At 37.8% G+C, this 25186-nt stretch overlaps 1 long non-coding RNA gene across 2 annotated transcripts in view; it reads right to left on the bottom strand.

Annotated features, from left to right (window-relative positions):
* The window catches only part of LOC128878820 (uncharacterized), a 145185-nt gene extending 120205 nt beyond the window's left edge, over positions 1 to 24980 (bottom strand). For both annotated transcript variants that reach the window (XR_008457499.1, XR_008457498.1), the window contains exons 1-2: positions 23574 to 24980; positions 19945 to 20095 (exon numbers count right to left, since the gene is read on the bottom strand). This is a non-coding gene — a long non-coding RNA (uncharacterized LOC128878820). The remainder of the gene's footprint in view (positions 1 to 19944; positions 20096 to 23573) is intronic.
* Positions 24981 to 25186: the final 206 nt, after the last annotated feature.

Below are 25186 nucleotides of genomic sequence, written 5' to 3'. Positions count from 1 at the left end.
GCGTCACGATGTCTCAAATTAAAGCGGAACGCCGCCCTCGCGAGAACCCCTTTCTGCGTTACCTTTCTTCCTCATCGCGCGGTGGTCTAGTATCGGTTTCCAGCAGAAAATAATTGTCGGAGCTCGGTATGGTACAAAAGGTACAGTAAAATAATGATAATCATTTTGTTTTGACTGCTCTCGCTTCAAAAATATACTAATCAAATACATAAATATACTGTGCAAAAGTGTCGGGTCGTAATGTTAAGCTAGCATTACGGTCAAATAAATCTGTGATGATTAAATAAATTTGGTATGTATTTGTTAACAGGGGTTGATTCTTTGCTTGAAAACGAATCGAAGATGAAGAATGATATTTTTTCATAGGAAGTTTCTATTTCGTAAAAATTAATCGAAAGGTCTGGTTAACCATGTCTGACCACGACTGGCCAGTTCTACTGATTTTGGTATTGTCTAATGTACCGTATCTCTTCTATGCAAACTGCAATTTTTTAAATGATTACAACTAATCGAAATGGACACTAACATAACAGAAGCAACATAAGTAGAAATGGTTAGTAATAGTCAGACACGCTGGTCAAGTCGTACACGTGCTCCAAGGAGATTCCAGACCAATTTTCTAAAAATTTAATGCTCAAATTAAAAAACTCTGTTGCTTATTTTCAATTTATTTTTTCCTCGCAAAATCATCTATATATATATATATATATATATATAAATGAAGCCCGCACTGATTACAATCAACGTCCAGGCTAAACCCTTGAACCTAGAAAGCTGAAGTTTTGCACAGAGGTCTCCTTTATGATGTATACAAGGAATAAGAAAGGATATTTCGAAATTCAACCCCTAAGGGAGTAAAAAGGAGTTGCAACGTTGCTATTCCACGCGAATGAAATCGCGGGATGCAGCAAGTACATTAGTACATTACATACGATGGAATTGTAAAATAATTTTGAATAGATTCAGGGGAGAATGCGAAATTGAAAGTTACGCTTTGCTCATCTGAAAGTCTGAGATTATTTGAAAAGAAGAGGAAAAAAGAATAGAACCAGAAAATGCAGATGAACTGTTTGAGGTATTACGAATAGAATGACGAAACATTCCGAAATAATGATAAGTAATTAAATAATCATGTGAGAATTGTTTGAGAAGAGTCAACTCTATCACAAAGGTAAAGGAAGTACTAAATATTAATAAAATAGAATATATAACATGAATCAAAATTTGTACTCTTTCGCACAGTACCGTATAAAGATTGATTTTACCCCGAAGAAATTAATTAAGGCTGATAACAAAAATAGCTCAAAGCTTAGGGTCCACGACGAATGTGCACGATATCAAAAGAATTGGAATTCTTGGGTTGTTGAACTTTCCTCGTGAGAGATTCGATTTTCAGGTTCCTCCGCGCTAGAAACTGGATCCAATCCACCCGCGCATCGTGGACCGTCCGAGTCGGGTCTCACGAAGACGTTTCTCAGGCCTGGTGACGCGGAGCGAAAGGTCACAGTTGCCTCGGGAGACTGGACGTGATTCAGGGAAGATCGATGAACACGCAGACTTCGAGGAAGCCAACTTCTGCGAGCTCGGCTGGGAACACTTGGGGGAGTGGAACGTAACGATTGCGAGCTTTTGTTTTTTCTCGCGCGTCATACCGCCCCGAGGTGTGTTCCTTTATCGGGGGCTGTCCGGGGGAAGGATGGGGATGTTCGGAGCCGTGTCAAACTTTGACAAAGGGGGAGGAAGAGCGTGTAACTTGTTTGTAAGGTATTTTCGTTAGCCGAGGGAACGTGGAAGGCGCGTCTTTATCGACAGCACACGCCTTGGAGACGAATTTAACCGTTAAAAATTATTTTCGAAATTGTATCTCGAGTTTTGAGAACGTTGCAGCTTTAACGCGTTGACCGCCACGTCGCCCACATATGGGTGACAGTGCTTTTCACTGAACCACGAAAAAAAAATATTAATAAATTAATTTTGTGTCGCTTGAAGATAAATAGTTCCACACATTGTGTATTATCGAACACATGTATGTAAATGATAAAAATGCGATGAATGATCGTTTCGGTACGTCTTCATTCCACACGTCAATTTTTTCGTTGCTGAATGCGTGTCAGATTTGGAACTTTTTCCTATATATATCGGTTATTCTGTTTCTTTTCCCATTGATCTTCATTACGCGTGCGCCATGGGAATCATTAAGAATATAAAGAATATCTATTGTTAATCCAGATGTCAAATTTTGTTAATGAGTGTGTGCTACGTAAACTATTATGAATTTCTGGAACTTTCTCCTGCATTATCGATTACACTGTTTCTTTTTCCCATTAATCTTCATTATATGTGCATCGTGGGAGCCATTAAAAATATAAGTTATCCAAACATTGGATAAAAAAAATACTGTGTGATATACGAATGGTCGAAACGTTTGGATTTTCCATCGGCAAACGTATAGATCAATTTGTTTGTAATTTATTTCGTTTCCAGTTTTTGTTGATCAACAAACTCTGTAAATTCACTGTGATGTGGTTTATACGTTCTCATTCTACGTAACACTGACTCGTGTCACCTACAATGAGTCGTCCAAGTGATTAGCTTACACTTACGACGTCCCTTCGCAATGGCATTCCGAGATCTCTGGCAATAATACTGCTATCTACTGAAATCTTCCAAATCAATTATACCAAATAACATCTTCGTTTCATCACCAACCCGCCTTAATATCACATTTTAATTCCCTTTCTCACGCCACTCAAATGGGGAACACTTCATGTCTGGCTAGCTAGCACCCCCACTTAAATAAAATATAAGGAAAAAATTGCATAATAATGCACTATTTGTGCGCTCTTCAAATCCGTAAGAAACAAATTTTGCACTCGCTCCGTTTAATGCAAAAAAAATTATTTAAATAGGGGGGGGGGGGGCTGAGTATGCTGCCAGTATGCTCCCCTATTTAAATAAATTTATTTGAATTAAACAGAACGAGCGCAAAATTTGTTACTTGCGGATTTAAAGAGCGCATAAATAGTGCATTATTATGCAATTGTTTCCTTATATTTTATTTAAGTGGGGGGCTAGCTAGGCAGACGTGACTACTTCCAATCAACGTACATTCTTCAAAAGTGTTCCCCTCCTAAAAGACCATCCTGCGCAATCACTATCAATCTCCATATCCCCTACAATAAAACGTCCGAGTGATTAGGTACACTTACGACGTCCCTTCCGAGCGTTCCTCCGTGCGCGAAGAAGTTGAAATTGGCACTCGGATCAAAATCTGTGGCAATAATTTCGCGTGACGACCAGGGCTACGGAACCATTAATATCTTCGTCAGCAAAAACCGCGTCTCGGGTCCCCGGAGACCTGGCCAGGCCCGATTTAATCTCGTTACAGCGGGAGAACCCAAGACGGAAGAACCGAGTCCGGCATTAACACCGCCAGCTGCGACCGTTCGTTCGGGTTCTCTCGGCCACCTTTTTCCACCCCGGGGGAGAAAAGTTTTCCAGGAAGGAAGATTCGAGGGCAAAACAGGGTCGTACAAGTATCCGATGCCGCGTCGGCCAGAGGGTTCGCCTGATTACTTGCACCAGCGTAGACGAGGCTACTTCAAAGACGAGTGGATGCCGCGTCCCGAATTAAAGAGGAACGACCGTAGCCGCGGGGACACCGCAAGCCGTTGCCGGACCTCGTTCGACCGCGTTTCCCGCCTTCAAATCTAAGTTCCAGACTTCCTCGGGATGCAAGTTTTAAGCGGCACGTGGGACGCCTTTGAACCGCGGCTACAAAGGGTATTAGAACGGACGGCTGAGAATCACAGTTCGCGAAACCGCGCATGGGACCGCTCGTTCGCGAGAACCTTGGCCTCCAAGGTTCGCGTCGCTGCGGTTTTATCAACGGAATTAGCGACATAAAAGATCTGAGAAATTTCGTTGGCATTGTGACAGAAACAAAACTGCGATAACAAACTTGCGAGCTCGCTACAGAGTTGCACGAAGGGACAAGAGATTCTCGCGACTCGGTTCTTTTTAATTAATTTAAGTTGAGATTTCAAGGCTTAATTAAGCGTTGGATGAGATTAACATCGAAGCATTTTTTTACTTTGCAATTTGGATCATCGTCTTACTTGTGTTTTGATTCTGAATTCTTTTAAGGAGATAGGCTTTTTTCTTTGTGAATAAAACGTCGAATTTTTTGGTTGATATTTTTAGTGCTCGAGGTTTTTTTTAAGTATTTCTAACAAACTATATTTAAAAAATTATGGCATTACCGTCCTGTTAGACTGATCAACATGTATCGAAATTGTGCATACGTATGAAATATATGTTTAGCTATGACGTGAATTAGCATATTTTTAATGTCATAGATATTACAATTTTTTGCAGAGCACTAAAAGAACAAATTTTGTGAAAATAATCGAAAATATAAGTTCAGAGTGCTGACATTGTGCAAATTTTTATTCAATACGTTTTTCCTGAGTACACACTGTATAGCCACATCTATAATGAATAAAACAAAATCATTTTTCATTATTTCTTACAGTGGAATATTCTACGTAACTTCGAAACAAATTGAGCAAGACAGTTGTACATTCTAAACCTTTCTGTCGATTACTTTAGCTACAAACAAATTATAAAAATTACCACAAAATCGATAAAGAGAAAAATGTACCAATACAAGCGCATTATTCGGATAGTATTAAAACTCGAAACTGATTAAACAAAATTCCTTCCGGACGAATTGAAAATGACATTACGTATATTTCGAACAGCTGAAAAGAAACGAGCACCGTTCGAATTAACAATGAAATACGCACGGAACACGAAACGAGATTCCATTAAGATACGGAATGAAATTTTCCTAGTTATTCCATGCGACGGATTAAAAAGTTTACTTTGAAACAAAATTAAATTCCACGCCGAAGGAAGATAGATAAACGTTCCTCTGGTTCTCGAATACACGGTAATATCGCTTGGACGAATTTATTTCTTGTGTGACTTAATGATGAGGTTCGCGAATGACCGCGTGTTTAACAACCGCCCAACTAGCGCCTCGATTAGAGTCGAGACATCCGCAATATCAACAGTTCTCAAACATCTTTGATGCCTGCATTCATGTAAACTGCCACACTGCAACGTTTACTCAGACCGGAGCTTATGTAATCAGAAGTATGCGAATTGAATGCGGTCTCGAAATACTCCGACCTTATACCTATGTAATTTTACCTTCAACCATCTTTCTGGAAGTTTTAAAAACAGCATATTAAACGTCTGCTATCGTAGCAGTGTTTCCATTCCGTAAAGTAAATTATTTCAGGTGATGATAAAATGTTGATGGGAAAACGAAAGATCGCGTAGTGCGTAGTTATTATCGTCGGCAGATGTCTATTTAAACTCGTCTTAGTAAAATGTTTCACTATTTGCACTCCTGGAAAAATAAAACGAAAGCATATTTTGATTTTCGAAACCATTCTGCATATGTTTATACTTCAGATTAAATTTAAAGTTTCGGTTTTATGTATTAAGATAGAAATTGTAGGAAATTTATGAGAAGGTATACGAATGCAAAAATATATAAAGCATCAATGATATACATACATGTTATACCATTTACAAAAAAAAAAGCATACTATTATTTAGGTTACAGCTTTTTTTTCTGCGTCTGAGAAAATATTAATTTGCATAAATATACGGAGTCGAGGCATTAGATATTATACCAACAAGTTAAGTTAAATAATGTTACCTTTAATTAACTTCGTCTGCTCGGAAGAAATAATGAAGATTTCGATATCATTTTTCATTGGAAGACATTTATACTATGGTAACGTGAACATGCTAATTGCCCAGATATATTCATAGACGGTAGAGCGTGCGAGAATTTCGACGTCGATGAATTCCTTCGTTTCCTGGCGCGTGAAACTTTCCAGCGGGTTCTACGATATATTTTCATTCTGATTCGCAAGCTACAATCAACTATCATTCGAATCCGCCACAGTCCATCAGTTCTTCTCAGTGCGGCTTGAGCCCCGAATAAAAAATGTGCTATCCGTCTGCACGGACCCTCTGTTTTTCCCTCGTAGTTCCTGCCTATATTCCGGAATTTCCGGTAATGCCGGTACGCTCCACCCTGCCCCCGTATCTCTGCCGAACTTATATTTCACTTCCAACTTTTTTCCTTATCTCGTGTATTCGGTGCCAGCTACCTGCGAGCCAGCCGTGTCGTCTTTCTATTCGTTTCATTTACCAGTCACACTTCATGACACGATAAAGTTTCTTCGTCCCGTGGATACACCCGTCCCCGTGATCCCGCGCCGTTGCTTTCCAGAAATTCGAGTTTTATTGAATCGGGAAACGGTCTCGACAAAGGAGGGCGAAGTAGCGCGTTCAGGTACTCACGCAAAACGGAAATGGCTGACTTTATAAAACGATAACGAAGTGGTATCGATTCGCGTATATGAGCCCGCGTTGCAGGGATTCTTCTGCAGGCTCTGTTTTCAGTTTATCAGCTTTCGCTCGACGTTTACGTTCGATATTAAAAATTATATGCATCTCTGGCAATAAATCTAGCCGTGCGAGCGGTAGAGGCGACTGGAGCCAATCGGAAAGTTTCTGACGAAATAGCTTACTGAGACTTCGTTTTATACGTTATCCGTTTGGTAATGGGATTTAATTATAGACAGATGTCATTAACAGAGCGTTATTGATTCGACTTCGTAAATACTACTGAGACAGTTATAAGTACTTCGTAGCAACTATTCAGTTAGCATATCAAATGTTTAGTTGTATTTTTAATTAGGCATCTTCATTCGGAACCACCGTTACACAGTTTTTACAGTTGACATTTTCACGTTTATTTATCAAGATTAATTCTGTGCAATTGTTTTCTTTATACATCCCAACGAATATAGCAAAAAGATAAGAAGGTATTGGACAAAAATGTTCGATATATAATTGAATAAAACATTTTTATATTATTAGGTAATTGGCTTTTTATTTCACAAGTAAAACACAAAAAACAAAATTACTATTCAAACAACCCAATGTATAAAAATTTGGAGACACGTGGAACAAGGTACTATTAGACGTTTTAAGTAGATTACGACTGTGTCTGATCAGACGTGCGAGTTGAGTAAAACCATGTCAGGTTGGAGGTTTTAAGTAGAATACGACTGTGTCTGATCAGACGTGCGAATTGAATAAAACCATATCAGGTTGGAAGTTTTAAGTAGAATACGACTGTGTCTGATCAGACGTGCGAGTTGGGTAAGACCATGTCAGGTTGGACGTTTTAAGTAGTATAAGACCTCGCGTGGTCGGATAAACTGTCTAGTAAGACCATACATGATCAGACGAGAAGAATCAAGTACGTATTATATTTAGGCTAACAAATGAAAAATAATGAGGTAAATAAAATGTTTCGACAAATGAAAATCCTGCGCGGTATTTGGTGTTTAACGTTTCATATTCAATATCTGGTATTAAGGAATTAGTGATTGATATATGGTTTCTTATACTTACAACTAGTACATGATATCAAGCATTTCTTGTTAAGTATTTATTATTTAACACTTGCAATAAAGCATGTACCATGTAGTATTTGATATTTAACGTATATTGTACAGTGTTTTATGTCTGTTAGTATTAATCGTCTGGTATTTGGTATACAGTATTTAAGACCAACAGTATTGCAGAAGTTATAGAAGTTTAAATTAAGACATTCTACCGTGTAAAGTTTGCGAGAAGTATTAAGTGAATGCAAAATTCGATTAACTCGTAGACTATTATTGAATACTCGAATTACATAGGGTGTCGAAACATAGAAATTACACGGAAGTAAGATCCGAGTGAGATAATAAGAGGAAGTAGAAAGAAGTTCTTCCTGAAATAATTGGAGTTTCCAGAACTTTCGACACAGCGTTAGTCAAAATTACCGCGGTATCCGTTTTCAATAACGACGCGTCCCGCTTTTAATATCCACAGACGCGAAATGCCACGGGCACCGCATACGGAGCATTTCAAGGAAAGTAAAAATCAATCGGCAAAACAGCCCTAAATCATAACCGAACTGAATATTTGAAGCTCGTGGCATTCCACCCAACATTCATCGGCATTTTCCAACCCTCTCTCGACGTTCCTGACTTGCAAAGCGGCGACGCCGAAAGATCGATCGCGGCGGGGCCCCCCCCCCCCCTGTCCGATAGTCAGACAGTCGATCATTCTGTGTTTCGATCTGACAATTCCCGGCTCGAACAAATGCGAGCTAAATTGCAAATTAGCCTTCGTAAGATGTAATCGAGGGACTTCGTCGTTATTAACACATTCACAGCTTCTGCTTCATTTTAAAATCTATTGACGATTGCCTCGTATTGTAATTTCACGTCAAATTTATATACGTGGAAAGCAAATGACTTTATTTAATATTTAAAGAGATGGCTGACTGTGCTTTCATTTCAAGGTTTTCAAATATTGTTATATTTACATTACATAACTGTGGATTATGTATTTTATTTATTACCAAAGAGGATATATAGATGAAACTTTGACAAAATTATAAACACTGAAATTAAATAAAAATATCGAGTTAATTAAGAGGAATTCGCTTTTTTCTAATACAAAGATAAAGGACGTCTACAAATGATGCAATTATCCAATTCTTTATTTTCATCGTGAACTGCTAACACTTGGAATTAAAGAATTGGAAATACTACATTGGAATTGGAAATAAAATTGGGAACAATAAATTACATATGGATAAAAAGAGTTCTACTACGCAGTACAACGCCATTTATATGAACCCCACGGAGGAGGAACAGTTCATGTAATCGGATTGATTCGTGTAATAAAAGCGATGTTTGGCAACAGTTCAGATAATAGAAGTCCGATAGAAGTTCGCTGAATCGATAATCGACGAAAATTTCGTTCGCTTGTTCGCTTCTAGGAACTCGTCGTTGAGAAACACTGGACCAGTACATAGTAATAAACGAGGCAAACACGAGTCGCGAATACACAGTCGTTGAATACGAATCTGCCTTCACTCGATTCCTCGGTCGAGCGGTCGGCGATATTCCTGGCAACGGGCTGGCGGAGAATTTTCGAAAAGCAAAAGTGAATCGCGGTTGACCGAGTCCGCACAATTCTAATCGACGTGTAGCATCGATGAATTCGTCCACGTCACCGGAGTTCCGTGGACGAGCAAAACGATAAACCCCCCCGACCAGTAGAACGCTCGTCCCGTCTCGTCGTGCGCATCGCGCCCGCCATTATTATCAAACCCGCGACGGCTGCACGCTCGCTGACGATTTTCATTTCCTCCTTTTTATTGGCCCGTTAAAAGTTACGTTTGCACCACCATTTATGCCTGATTAAGGTTTAACTCGATTCGCGTCCCGCAACTACGGGCCGGCATCCAACCCCTGCGCCACGGCTTTCATCCCCTGTTACGCGATTTTAAACGCAATCCAATGGATGTCATTTAGCCACTTTACGCGCGAGATGTTTCCAGTGGCGCGGCGAGAGGTGCAATTTTTTAACACCAACTGATTTACTTTGTGATGGTAGAGGACACGGGGTGCATTTCTGCGCGAGAGTGGCGCGAAAGGGAACGAGACTTCTTTGTGTACATTATTGGGGGAAATATTGTAAATTGCAATAATGTTATTTACTTTGGAAGCTACGAACTCAAAATATTGGATGATTGCATAAGTTCGTGCTCGATTGTCATAGACGCTGCTATGACGACTCTGTTGTTTTTGTTTGGTTTGGTTTACACATTGAATAGTATAGTATCACGTGCAAAATTAGATTGTAGAAAAGAATGGCGGCTACATAATTGATTAATAAATTCAATTTCCTCGTTAAATTACGAATCGAACGACCAACGAAATCGACCAACCCCCAACGTTCGGAAAATCTGCTGCAACTTTTCGCCTTCGAGCCAATAAATTACAATCGATCGACCAACGAGAATCGTTTACCATCAACTTTCGGAAAGTTCCCTTGCGCGGCGTTAAATGTCAAGGGGAACTCCTTACTTACTATTAATATCCCGGTTCAATTTCCAGATCAGACGGTCGAATTTTCGGAATTTCCCGGTCGACGTTACGCCCGTAAACATTTATTTTCATCAGAATCTTATTTTCGTGGGAAACTACTTTTAAAAGCCGGCCAGGTAGAAACGTGACAGAGAAATGGAGGAGCGTTGTGCGCGAAAGTGCCCTAAACAAAAAAAAAAGGGGGGGCGGAGGGAGGCAGCAAGCCGTTAAATGTATTTTCCTTCACTTTGGCGTCGAATTCGCGGTAACGCGATACAACGTCGTCGACTCGGGATTCCGCGAGGGCGTTTCTAAACAGAAATCTTCGGTCGAACACCGATAACCTTTTAATACGGCAATCGTCTATCCCTTTCCACGGTGACTAGAAACCGCAGCGTTAGCGAAATCTCGTCGGGGATCGGATTTCTCCTCGGATATCCCGATAATCACCGCCATAATTGAAGTGCTTATTTTTAAAACGCCTGGGAATGGCCGTCCAGTAGAGACTTTCTTGCCCCACGAATGATTTATCAAGCTTAAATTATAGGTCGATCTGTTATACCAGCAATAATTGGAAAAACCGTGTTCGGAATGTACGGAATACAAAATTTAAAAAAAAAAAAAGGCACAGACAATAGTAAGAGATGAATGGAACAAACTGTGGACCTCCACCGAAAGAATCGAAATCCACGAGATCGTGCAAGATTTTTACCAACCCACAATTTAAGCAGAAAAGAAAGAGTAATCATGACTAGACTCAGAGAAGGCCACTCTAATATAACACATGAATTCTTAATGAAGAAAACAAATCTTCCACGCTGCGATCTCTGCAAAGATGATACAACGAAAATATAAATGGAAACCAAACTTGGCTCTGACATCATAAGATAACGTACAAAACACCATCAAATATTTGAGAGACACCAACTTGTTCCACAAAACGTAGTATATGCTCGTCGCTAATGACGATGTCGATGGGACGTAAAGCCTCTGTTTAAAAAGAAGAAATAAAAAAAGAATAGTATTCAATCCTCTTTCTTTTTAATAATCCAGTTCATTATGTATACGTATAATATACAACAGACAGTCTCATAAATATCCGTACCCTCTGTGTCTATTAAAGAAATTTATGTGAAATAAATAATAGGTTTGATGTTTCCGAATCAATTTTTCTTGTAGATATTTATAATGAAAGATTCATTTGGAAATACCAAATCTGTCATTAAGTTTAGACAAATTTCTTGAATATACACAGAGGGTACTAATAATTACGAGAATGGTTCTATACATAATTATTATACATATTATATACTATCTTTCTTTCAAATTCTTTCCATTTCATTCACCGTTAGATACCACACGAGAATAGATATATTCAAAATGTTGTCCAGAAAATTGCCGATAGTTGATTTTCCAGAAGTTCCAGAAAGTCAAACAATTACACGCGTTATCGTCGACAATCGAATCAACGATCGATATCGAAGCAAGGAAAAATAGATTCTTCGTCGCGTTCTAAAAGAGATAGAAGTCGATGCGACATAAAACGATCGCGTCGTCGAGATACCATTCTTCGCTCGTTCATTGTGTGTACACGCGACGTGTGTGATATTAATAATAGAACTGAAATAGGCGTAATGGCGCCTGAAATCAATTATGTCGAAGAAAACTGCGAAGAAAAGAGGGATTACAGAAATGGTAGAAACTTCAAAGGGGAGCAAAAACGTTCCAATTTACCCTGTGCTGGTTTCCATTGACCTGAATTCTTTGGTTTTCTGCCCGCGCCTACCACGCTCGTCTCCTTTCCTATCGCTGAGAAAAGTTTTCACCGTCTATTGTGCCTTTTGTGTTCCACCACCGCTATCATCGCCGCGTATTTTGTTTTTGCGATTCTTTCTTTTTTTTTTTCAAACCTACCCGCATATCCGCTGACAGGTTCCGCGAGCACGGCAACAGGAAAGTTCTTCTCCCTTACATTCGTTCCTGCCCCCTTTCCTCCCCCGGCCTCGCGCTTATCCGAGGACATATTTCACTGTTTACCCTCGATGTTTAACATTTTACTGAATCGCGGAATATTCAGGTCGCGTGTCGAATTCTTTCCCTCCTTTTACGCGAGATGGCGAGCGTCGAGCGCGAATTTTTACCACGTATTTGATATTCGATGCGCGACATTTTCTTTCTATGAACGCGTTCATTTTTTCTTTTTTTTCTTTTTTGCCCCTACCGACTGAAATTACTACGGAGAAATACCTCTGGCTGTACGGAGTTGAATCATCGGTAAAGATAAACGAGCAAGCCTATAGAGGTTGATACTTTAATGTAACGACATTATTTCTGTTCAAACTGAAATTATAGATGGACGGTGTAGAAGCAGAGAATTAATTTGTACACCTAATAATTGTCGAGTATACTTGTAGTTTGTTAGAAGAACAACAGTAAGGGAAACTTGTTGGCTATTGAACTTCGTACGTATACATACACATCCGCTCAGAAGTATGTGAACATTAAATATCTAATAACAGTTGCAAATCTATCAATGTCAATTATATTATTTATCTTTCGATATGTTTATGTGGTATTAGGGAAAATATTTTATTAATATTTTTTTTTGCTATCACATTAGTAATGATAAAAAGCTTTAGAGATGACTAGATAATGTTAACATTTTTGTTTACCAAACTTGGATACTATTAATTTTTTTATTGTATCCGAAGTAATATTATCTCATTTATTTTGTAATAGTTCGCCATAAATGTGTTTGATACGTTGAACATATAGTTCCAATATAAAATTGAATATGGCAGTCAAAACATTTAATATCATTAAATTGTTAAATACACATTCAATATAGAATTTAACAACAAAAGTTGTATACTAATAATTTACGATGTATATTAATTATTCATCGAAGGTAGGAAGTGTCCACATATTTATGAGCGAGGGTGTAAATTGTAATGGCCATCAGATTGAGACTATATGTATGTATAGAACATGAATATGTATATAGAAATATGTATATAAATTTATTATGACGGAGATCAGTTTGACAAATTAGAGGATTCGTAATTTAGCCTAACAAAATGACGAATAAATATTTTTACTTAAACTACAGTTACAAACGATTGAATGTAAAGACACATATAAAAAAAGAATGTGGTGCTACAAATGTAATAATCCTTGAACCATTCATCTTCTTTCGTTGTCGTTTCTTTTTTTAACAGCACTGACAGTGAAGTTATGACTCGTTCCACTTATTCGATCCACCATGTATAATGTAACGCTAGACGGTTGAAAATAGGTGAATACAATTTCATAGAAGACACTGCTACGCCCATATCGATGCTCATTAATACATCGTTGGCCATCGAAATAACGTTACCGACGTTCCGCCGTTGTAATTATCGTAATTGGACCTCGCAATAATTATTTATCGGTCCACATCCGTTACGCTCGATGTAATCTATGGGAACGTATCATTCCCAGCTATTTCCGCGGCAAAGGTATAAATAAATAGCCTGTATTCCCACGCGAAAAAGCACGTCGGATCGCGCGACCGGTCGGATGCGTTTCGTTCGTTTGACGATTGATGCGTTTCACGTGGTTTCGCGAAACGTGGCTAATTCTAACCAGACAAATGGAAATTGACGTTCGAGTAGCTTCGTCTATTATCGGAATCAATATTATCGGGAATTACAAATCAACTATTACTACCTTCGGTACCCGTTCGCATTTAGTGGTTTATGGTAATTAATTTCCCACCGTGCCGCCGAATTGCCGTGTATCTTTTTCTTTCGACTATTAATTACCGGCCGTCATGGCTAATGCGTGGGGAATTAATATAACGCAAAGTAATTCAATGATCGATGTTACACTTTCAGGAACAGCTGTCGAGGAGGGCTGTTTTAGAGACAGCGAGTCTTGGAGGTAACGAGTCAAGAATCATTTATAATTAACGCCATGGCCGAGCTGACGTTGTTGGGTATATAGGATGACGTTTCGAATAATATCAATTAAAAATAACATGAATGCCAACCAACAACAAAAATACACGGATATTTTTCAATGTTCCGTCTGTGTTTCATCTGTGTTACAGGTTGAGCGATACTCTCGAAGGCTAACAATGCCAGAATAGAACAAGATACGATCTATAACAATAATGGAACTGGCACTTCTGCCGTTGCGAATCCGTATTTTTGAGCTCTAATGTTCGACGCGTCTAGCGTAAAGTTTAATTTGATAGGATCCACGGTAGAAACTGACCGTTTCCTTTCCCTCCCCCCGTCCCGACGTTTAGTAGAGTTAATGTTTTACGCTCGCGAATAATGGATCGCGCAATCGTTATCGGAAACACGGGTACCATCGAATATTTAAAAGCCAACTGGAAACGTTGTCTGATGCTTGAATTGTAAATAACGATTCGAGCCCTTCATAAGGATTCATTACCGTTCGTATTTCTGGCTACACGTTCAAAATTACAAATTCAAATTTATTTCTTGCGTTACCACAATTCAGAACCTCCGACGGAGGGTTTCTTTGTTGTGCTGACGTTAATTCTTGTATATGAAGTAATTGTTCTCAATTAAAACATTAAGAATTTAATCGAGTTTTTTTAGAAAATCAAAGTGCATCTATAGAACGAATTTTAAATCAGAGCTCGAAATCTATGAAAAATGATTCGTGCTACGTAAGAGATTTTCTAATAATTACAGTGTGGATTTACACATTTTCAATAGAAACGCCTGACTTGCCTACATTTTATTTTTTTTTTCATTTAAAAAATATTTATAAGCTCCTCCAAGAATTGTAAGATTATTTCATCTCGCTGATAAGTTCTTTGTTTTCGATTCGAAGAATACCATTTGTGCCCATATTGTGGCAGTCGTGGGAGCACCGAGGTTACAGCTTGTTTGATTTGTTATCATTGGAGAGCGTGGTCTTGCATATCGTGTCCTCGGGGAAGGACATCGACAAACAATGTTATCCTTGCAGCAATGAGTACCAAAATGGTCTCTATAAACGCCCGAGTATATTAGGATAACGACCCTAATACAGTGATTGGTTTTGTGTTAATGTAACATCCGTGGCGCAAATCGTTTTGCGTAGATATTATTAGCAGAGATTAGTAAACCCAAGTGTCAATGTTTATTGATAATTAACTGTCTCGAAGAACCACGAGATAAATACGAAGTGTTGTTATCACAAAATATTACAGTACCAACAAATGATGCCTCGTCAATACACTGCGGATGTTTATGCAAATTTATATCTTTACAAATTCAGAATGAAGATTTAAATGCAAGTATATCTTACCTTCTAAACAGTGTAAAGCAAATTTTATTACTAACATTTTATATATTTTTACGTTCGTGCACACCCCCACACATTTTTCCACATCGTTACTTGTTATAAATGCATTAACATCAACAATCTATCAATAATTCAGTCGCTGGAGCTACCCCGATTTTTCTCTTTGAATTAATCATAATAAATCAATTTTACGAGTCGCACAAGATGGATTGATGCGTGAATGAGTAAATATCGAGACTCGGGCAACGTACGATTAGCAGAGCAATTAATAACCATCGTAATGGTTAGCTCCGCGGTTAGGGGAGGCGAACGAAGGACGATAAAGTTTTACTTACGAGCGTCGTGATACCGAGAAGCGTTTTGAGTACATCGTATACGAGGGAACGATTAAGGATGCGCATTAGACGGTCGTCGCTCGGCCGCTTAATAGCGGGCCATCGTGGAATTCATTAAGCGATTGTCTAATTAAGTTAATCGACTCGGGGTCGTCTTGCCATCATAAAAGTCGCGTTGCGCGCCTCGACGCCGCCGACCGACGCGTTTCCAATGACGGAGTTGTTACTTTACTTGCGGATAATGGTGATAGAAGTCGCGACGCGGATTATTTGATAGGGGATAAGGACGAATTGCGTGGCTGGTCGAATAAATCGAGCATATTATTCGTTTTATTCCTCGTAACCTACAGGATACTCTCGAATTCATGGTATAATTGGGAAGGGGATGATTTGGAGAACAATGTTTTTCGTACAGGACTTTGTCCTTGAAGAATATTAGAGAGCATTAGAATTATTACTTGAAGAATATTAGTGACAGTATTGCTTACAGTATTATTTACTATTATTTTTATGGATTATCATACGAGTATTCAGACAGGTGCAGTTTAACAGTGTTTTATTAGACGTAAAAATTAATTCTGTGAAACAAACACATTCCAAAAGAGCATAATTGTAAAAATAAATAAGTAAATGTTTCATTATTGCAAAGATTTGTACTTTAACGTAAAAGAATGCCGACTAAATATTTTTATTTAAACTGCAGTCATAGATGACCAAATATAAAGGTATATAATTAATTTTTATACATAATAATTTTCAAGTTCATTTAGAGTGTTAAGAAAAATGGACGATATTAAATGACTACTAGACTCCTGAATCTACTATTATTGTTACGTTATAACAAAAAAAGGGACACTAAACAGAAGATACTACCGAAGATTGTATATGAAAAGTTTAAGATAACCCTAAAAACAGAAAGAAAGTACGCAAAAAGAATCTCGTATCGACAGTTTGACGTACAATTTGAATTGTAACGTTCACGATACGAAAATATTTCTCGATACGCTAACGACAAAAGTACCTAGCGGTCGGACGAGTTACATGGTTCACCCGGTATGTACGGTAGTTTCCATTTAAATACCTCAACCTATATAATCGCCTCCCTCGGTCTCCGTCTCTGTTCACCGTTATGACAAAGAGGGAAAGGCAGAGCGCGGTCCAATAAATTAGTCGTATGCGGTTTACTCGTGTGCACATCGGTGCATTTCGTGCGGTTTTATTGCAACTGCACTGGTTTTTTTGCGTACGATTGAAAATGCACGCCAATTCTTTCCGGCAAAAGTTATTATGTAACTTCGACCGTGTTTCCAGCTACCAAAGTTTTCCCGATGATTTATCGCACAATTTTATTTTTTCACGGATCTCCACTGAATTATCCATATTTGCAGAAACTGCTTCCCGTCGTACGTTCGAAATAATTTTATTGCCAGGAACAGAGTGATAAATTATCTCAATTTATTTTTTTTTTTGTATTTTTTACGCTTGGTATTGCTTGTGGGTACCTTAGTTTGCTTTGGTTAGTTTTAAGGCATGTGTATCTAAGTTAGTTTTAAGGCATGCGTGTACGAGCGTCTGTCCTCTGGCAAATAATTATTAATCATTTGTTGAATTCTTTTGTTTGTTCGTAGGTCCATAATAATCGCAGACATAATAATAGCCCCTTAAATCGTGTACTTAAATATGAAAATACTACTTTTTAATAGTTCTCCAAATAGTATTAAAACCCGTATTTAATTTAAAGGAGAAATACCCGGTGTACCTCATCCCACGACAAGATCTGATCGATATCAACGAAGATACGGACCCGGGGATCGTAAAATCGAAAGGAAGCCGAACCTCGAAGCCTTTTAACCTCCTGGTGCCGTCGGTTGCCCTCGCATTTCACCATTTGTCGCGCGAAGAACCAGGCGAAAAGGCCAACGAATTATTCGAAGCTCGATTCATCTAGAATGGATGCGATTCGCACGGTACACTACAGTGTTTCCCGAATTCCTGGGGGCGCAAATGGAAACTGACGTTCGAGTAGCCTCGCATCGTTGCTATTGGGATTATTGTCGCGGGCGAAAATATCGCGCGGACGCGCGCATCTGTACGCTCGTGTGTGATTGAGCCGATTGCTGTGTTCGAATACAATAGCGGGACGAAACTATCGCGAAAACGACAAAAATAAAAGAAATAATGAAAGGAGAAAAAAACAAACGCGAATCGAACCAGTGGCGAAATGAACCTCGCGCCATTGTTATTAGTCGCTGATCCGACTACGTTTCGCGCTTCCAGCGTGTCCTTATTATCCAGCAACATTCCCTAATGGCCCGTGTTTCGTTACGTGCCCGCAGCTCTGCGCCTGATTTTCGATTCCCGACCGTTTTAATTAAAAATTTCCAATTAAACGCGACATATAATTAGGAACGATCGCTTAAATTCGAATCACACCCGCGCGGCTTTAATAGCCCGCGTCGGATTTACGAGCCGTTTCAAAGCGGATCACTCGCGATCGGGATCCCTGATCGTTGCCGAATGCTTATTACGATCGTTGCTTGTTCGTGCTTGCCGTCATACACAGGTTTAATTTAATGTAAAAGAAACGACATTATTTTCTGGTCTTCCTAATAACAATCTTTTTGATCTACATATTTGAGACACAATTGTTAGTGATTTTCATATCACTCAGTTATATTTATTAAGTTAAAATATTTAAATTTATTGATGTTCAAGTCAAGATTTGCACTTCAATATTTCAATATAGTAATCAATTACAAAAGAGTTCCGTCCACAAAAATTCGATTTTCCATTTGAAATACATGGGAAAACTTTCTTGAATTTTGAATAAGATTACTAGACGAAAAAAGAAGATTCATTATTTACTTTCATAAATTATCCGACACATTGAGTTGTAATTTAAATTCAAAATTGAAATTCCTCTGAAATGACAAACCCTAATACTCGTGTTTCCCAAAATATAAGTGTGTAACCTCAATCTCCACTAATTGCTCCTGGCAAATGTAATTTTTATTCTCTGTTTATTATCCATCCCAAATAGTAGATGTCTTTTGGAGGATCCTTGAAAAAAATCGTTTCGGAATGAACCGAGCAACAGAAAACGGCATCCAGCGGATCGATGCCAACACGGATGCTTCCGGCAAGGCTTTTCTTCCTGAAACTTTATTCTCCTCGTTGCCGAGGTCGATGGAAAAATTGCTCGTTAAATTAAATTCCTGCGGTGGCTTCGCTGCACTGCCTACCGACCTGACCTCGGATAAAATTGAGCCGGCTTCAAATTGGTACGAGCCTCCTTTCGCGGCGTCGATACAATTTTGTTTTCCCCCGTCAACAATGGAAAGGCGATTTTCAACGTTTTTCGTTACTCAGAGTTTAAAGATATCAGATCTCGAATAATAAAGGAATTATTATTGGGACGAAAGTGTTTTAATCAGATTAAACTTTTCCATGGCAAACTTTTCCATATAGTTTTACGTTACCTACTGTGCAATCTCGAGCCGTAAATTGAGAGCAATTTATTACTTAAGATCTTCTACCGACACCGTATACAGCAAACAATTTATCGATAAACCATTCGAGTTACTTGGACCGTGAAATATATAAATTGTAACTGAGACTATAAATTTGGACGCTCATAAACGAGAGCCATTACTCGTTTAGCGTATTAAACGTTTCCAGTTCGTTGGAAAGTTGATGCATTGTTTAAACATTTTCGCCTGCGTTGTACAACATACGATGCAACGAATAATATAGTGCCGAGATGAAACCACTACACTTACCTTTTAACCTCTTCACACCCTTGGACACACATGTGTGACGTTTAGTTTTTTATAATTATAATTACTGTCAATAATAAAAAGAACAGAAATTTGATAATAACAAAAACAAATCGTTCCTGAAGAGACTAATAAAAGGATGTATAATTGGATATTGGATTCTTTCCAAGAAATATGTAGTTTCTAATGTGCTATATTATACGTTACGAACAAATTTTCAGGAATGTCCTGCTTTATTTTTTAAACAAAAAAAAAACAGATTGCATTCCTACATATAAACTGTGGATATTTATGCAAATTCATATCTCTATATAGATAAATGAAAATCAGAAACTTAAATTAAAGTATGTTTCGATTTCCAAATGTCATAATATGAATTTTCTTTTTATATTTTGTATATTTATGAATTTGTTCAAGTCGTTGAATATTTATATTTACATTTGCCATGAATGCATAAATATCCACGGTTCAGTAATTATTATGGTTTCAAAATTAACGTTGACTCACCACAGCTGCCACTCAGACTTCTTTCCTCTTTTCTGCACGACGAGTTTGCGTTGATGTAAAATCATCCGGCTGGGAAATACAGTCCAGGTGTTAATCGATCAGCAACAGTCGAAGAGCAAAGAAATGGTAACGATTCGGCTCGCTTCAACATCTGCGGTCAAAGGTAATTTAATTAATGGAATTGTTAAGCAATAGTATAGCATCGCAACGTAAAAAAACTAGCGAATATTTATTTATTTTATTTTAGGTTCTTCGCGTGTGTTATTCAAAAGAAGTGTAAAGAAGTGTATCAATAAGTATATTTTTTATTAAAATTAAATTATGATTTTGTATGTATAATATAAAAATACTGTCACTTTCATATCTGTTTGTTTTTTAAATTTTAGTCGAATTAAATTGTTTACTTTAAAGCTAAGATTTAATACAGATGTGTAACCTAGGTTATTATTTTGATAATAAAAAGTGATGTTAAATTTGTTGTTCTAAAAAGAAAATCCACGATCTTCTTTTGCAATAATTCGTGACTCAAAATTTATCTCTTGAACAATTGCAATCAATTTGAACTACGAGACATCTCTTAGTTGGCTGTGAATGGGTTAATAATACCTCCTAGTAACTCTCAAGATATTATACAAATAGAAAAAAGTTTGCTGGTTTTATTAGTGCAAGCTATTACAAGCTTGCAACAGTTCATTAATATTAATTAAAGATTCCTTATCGATCTCTCCTGAAATATATATTCCAACTGATTTTTCTATTTCCTTCTCTTAATCTCTTTTCCTTTCCTCGAAATCGCATTAAAGAATCCTAACGATAGACTTAGAATAAAACTAGCCACCTCTAATAACGCCCAAGCGGTGTATACGTTAAAATAAACGTATTGTATGAACCAATAGGTCAAAGACCTAAAACTTTATTTTCCACTTTCTGTCAAGTACCACAGATTCTATCGAATAAACGAGTATTTAAATTCCACCTGAGGGAGGTTTGCCAAGAATTTCCCTTCATCGAAAGGGGTATGTGAGGAAGGTGACGTTTAAGAGGCAGCGGCTTAACAAATTAGCAACGCGACCTCTTCAAGACTCTGGACTTTTCATTCGACGGAATCTTCAGGCTTTCAACGCGTCCCGGGTACTCGACACGAAGAATGAAGTCCGTATAAAAAACATTCCTGAAGATGTCCTTTGCACGTCCGCCACGAAATTCCACGACGCGCAGGGCGCCCCGACGGCGAGGCTGGCACTCGGTTGAATTTTTCATTAAATTAACGGCGCAACAGGTCGTGTATGACCGCGTCGAAGAGGATTGTTTAAATGTTGCACGAAAGAAGCGACGCCGATCTTCCTTTTTTTTTTTTACCCTCCCCTCCGCCTTCGCTTCTTTCCCTGGCGTCGAATTAACGCGCAACAGGTGAGTCCGCTCTTCCCGCATAACTCACAGAGACGGATATTTCGAATTTTTTTCACCGTCATTCTGTCGCGGCGTCTTTTTACAAAATGAATGAGCGAGCCCTTCGCCCAACCTCGCTAGGAAAACTGCGCTGCTCGAGAAGGCTGTTGCGCCTTGAGATCCCTTCGCGACCATTCACGTCCTAACTCGACGAGAATGCCATGGCGTGGGAAATAATGTTTCGGGAATACTTGCACGAGCACCGTTTATCGTTTGAGACATTGTGTGTCATGGGTGGACTGCGGATCTTTATGAAAAATAAAATCTTCGCGAAATAAAATAAATAGGAATTTATTTTATTCTGCAAATATTGTAACATGAACTTTACTTTCAATCTTTTTTATAATCTTGCATATTGTTTGCATTTTGTAGTTTCTTGCACATTCAAGTTTCCTATAAATGCATAAAGATCCGCAGTCTAGCCATGGGTTATCTGAGAATGTATCAAAGGGACCGAAAAGTGATCAAAATTTTATCAACATTTATTTATTAAAGAAATCTTAGAATCAACTAATCAACGAAATAATTTCCATCATTTTCTAACACTTTGTGTCAGCGTAAACGCAGTTGTTCGATTCCCTTCTTAAACAAGTCCTTCGATTTTTGATTGAAAAACTTTTTCAAGTCGAAGACATTTTTATTACTTTTCGGTCCTCCTAGTATATCTGTGTTGAATTTACATTTAACCCTTCATGGGTCGAATTTTTTTTCTGCAGACAATTGAAAGGCATTTAATGTTTCAGGTTAATGGTACTGCTAACCGTCATCGATATTGTTATAGGTTATCAGAGACGTTATGTAATTAAATCTATACGTCTTCTTACGAAAAATATTAAAATTATTTGGTAAAATTTTGATATAGAGTCAGTCCCATGAATATTCGTACCCTCTATGTTTCGTTATAAACATATACATGAATAAACTTTACATGTATACATTTTTATAATGAAAAATTTCTTTAATAGACATGGATGATACGAATATTTATAGGACTGACTTATTAGTGAATTATTAGAAATACGTATGTAATCATTGTTCTTTAATTGTTCTAAAATATTTCTTTTCATCCTGTTTACCGACTAACAACCAAAATTAATGACACGTTAAGATTGATCATGTAAAAGTTAATAAATGCTCGTTACACGTACAAAATGTTTCGTAATTTAAAAATATGAAGACTGTGCGCAAGAGTGGAAATAATACTGAGAATACTTATCGTTAGAGCTTGCATAGACATAAAAGTAAGAATACTATGAAATGATCGTTTGTTTACACGGTGCTTAAAACGAGCAGAAGAAGGGAAAAAGCGTCTTCTGCTCGATTGAGCGTGTACTATGCGTCTCTTGAATTGAAAACCCTTTTTTGAACGTCTTGTACATACATAAATAAATAGGTGATATTCTTCTTTCAAAGAACAGTCGAGAGGATAAACCGAGAAATCTCGAGACATTCGCCAGTAAAATGAAAACAAATGTTCTCGGGAAAGGAGATGAGCCGAAGAAACAACTCCGAAGGGATTGAAACGATATCCGAGCAAATTTTTATATCGAAGTCAAAGGAATATCGACGAACCGTTGCCGCGGGATAAGACGTCTCAGGGGTTGTAATTAAAAAGGAATTACTGGGCAGACGGGGAAGTGTTTAAAGGATCAGACTGTGGGGTAAAAACTCGTGGGAGATTTACGGTATTCTTTAGCGTAATTAAATGTCTATTGAGAATTTGAAAGTAGTAGCTACGTATAAAAGGAGCTCGAGATACTTGAAAGATTTAAATGGAACTGAACAAATTAAAATAAACGTATTGTATGAACCAATAGTACCAAAATAAGAGTGTATTGTTATTTTTGCGAGTTCATTGTCATTCACGAATTCTAATTATTTTCTAAATATTTAATCATTCTTATTATTTCTTTAATAAGTATGTCACCTTCAGGATTAATATTTTTATTTCCCTCGTGGAAAGCCCAGTTATCCATGGGCGTCGTATTAACGTATTAACACGATTAGTATCATTTTATTGTATATCTTGATTTGCATCGCAATAATAAACTGACTACTACAAATTTCAAAAGAGCCCAGGTACAGTGCTTGCATAGTTTCCGACTCTCTGTAAGGAAATCCGTAAATAGTCCTCCGATAAGGGCGCAAAGGTTGCTTTCGTTCGAAAATTGAGCTCATACCTGGGAAAGGGACGACACCGGAAATCGAAAAGTCGAAAGATCTCGGGGGTGGCCAGCAACAATTTGCAAATCCAGCGACGTAAGTACCAGCAGGTTTCTTCTTACGCGTACACGCGTAAAATTTTTCATTCGCCAAGTGCCGGAGTCCTCTTTTTCGCTATCTCCTCTTCTCTCCCCATTTGTCCCTCTTTCTCTCGCTCTCGCACACGCATACCTTTTACCCCTTCGCGATTCTCCAAAAACGATCGAGCTTCGTCTCGTCTCGTAGCTGGGTGCAACAGGTAGATACTTAGTATCCTTTTACGAAACAAAATTAATTTCCTTGACGCGATGGCGTTTACCAGAATGACACCAGTGAAAGAAAGTAAAACGTGAAACTCCACCCACCCCGAGTCAATGACGTTAATTAAAGCACAAAATCAAGGGAAAATCGAAAATTCCTGTGACGTTACTTTCACGACACATTGTGAAGACTAATTAGAAATTTAACTATAGTTCATGTTACTTTATTTCGATCTACTCGCGTACCATAGAAATGTCACTAAATGATACACGAGTGAAATATCAAATAATTTATATAAAGTGTCATTATGCCAAAAATATGAGGACGATCGAATGGACTGTTCATATAAAAACTTGCAATTAGCTGGCAATGATCTTATACGAATCTCTAATTATTGTGACCAGTGCATATGTACCAGGATAATAAGAATTTGTATAAAGTGATCATAACGAATCATGGACATTTCAGAAAACAAGTTTAAATAACATTCTATTCGACAAGACTTTTGTAAAATTAAGAATTCTTACAAAGTACACAATCCAATGGTTAAAAATGAAAGGAATATTGTTTGTCTTTGTGTGCTCAAATGAATTACCAGATTAAAATCGACATCACAAATTAGAATTAAATTTCATCGTTTTGAATTTGTTTCTCGGAATACTCGTAACTCAATTTAATACCAAGTACTCAATTTGATATAAATTAATAAGTACATAGAGATTCTCGACTTTCCTATCGGTTCAATAGAGAGTTACATCCATATTCAATCGAAGGCACAAACTAGCTTTTCAAATTGGACGAAATATACAGTAAAGCGTGTTACAAAATGTTGAAAACAATCTACAAGGATAATTGAAAGAACTAGTTAAATAATTGCAGTATTCGAATAGGACATGCGTAAATCAATAACGTCGTTTAATTTATGCACAAAGATTCTTTATGTTCCTATCACTTTAACGACGAACACACTAATATTCTACAAATAACAAGTGACACGAATTACGGAAATAGTAATGATAATCCCTGTAGATATTCCAATCTCTATGAAATTTAAAATATTTTCACTGTTTCCAGAACCTTCGTTCGTTTCTCAAAATGGATGCCACACTAATGCAACGCGAAATGAAATTCACTTTCTTTTTCGATTACTATCACTATTTTTCCAAATGTTCACTTTCACCCGATTTCAAAGTCTCGAATCCTCTCTAAACTTGCGCTCTACGTGCCGCATTTCGTCAATAATCTTCTCACGCAATACTTGTAGCACTTTTCCTAGAGCACCCACGAATATCGAATACAAATCGTAGAAAACATTAACGAAAATCTGTCC

The sequence above is a fragment of the Hylaeus volcanicus genome, chromosome 6, assembly GCF_026283585.1.
Source record: "Hylaeus volcanicus isolate JK05 chromosome 6, UHH_iyHylVolc1.0_haploid, whole genome shotgun sequence".
Classification (NCBI taxonomy): Eukaryota; Metazoa; Arthropoda; class Insecta; order Hymenoptera; family Colletidae; genus Hylaeus; species Hylaeus volcanicus.
Note: the sequence above shows the minus strand (reverse complement) of the source record. Positions and strands in the feature narration are given on the sequence as shown.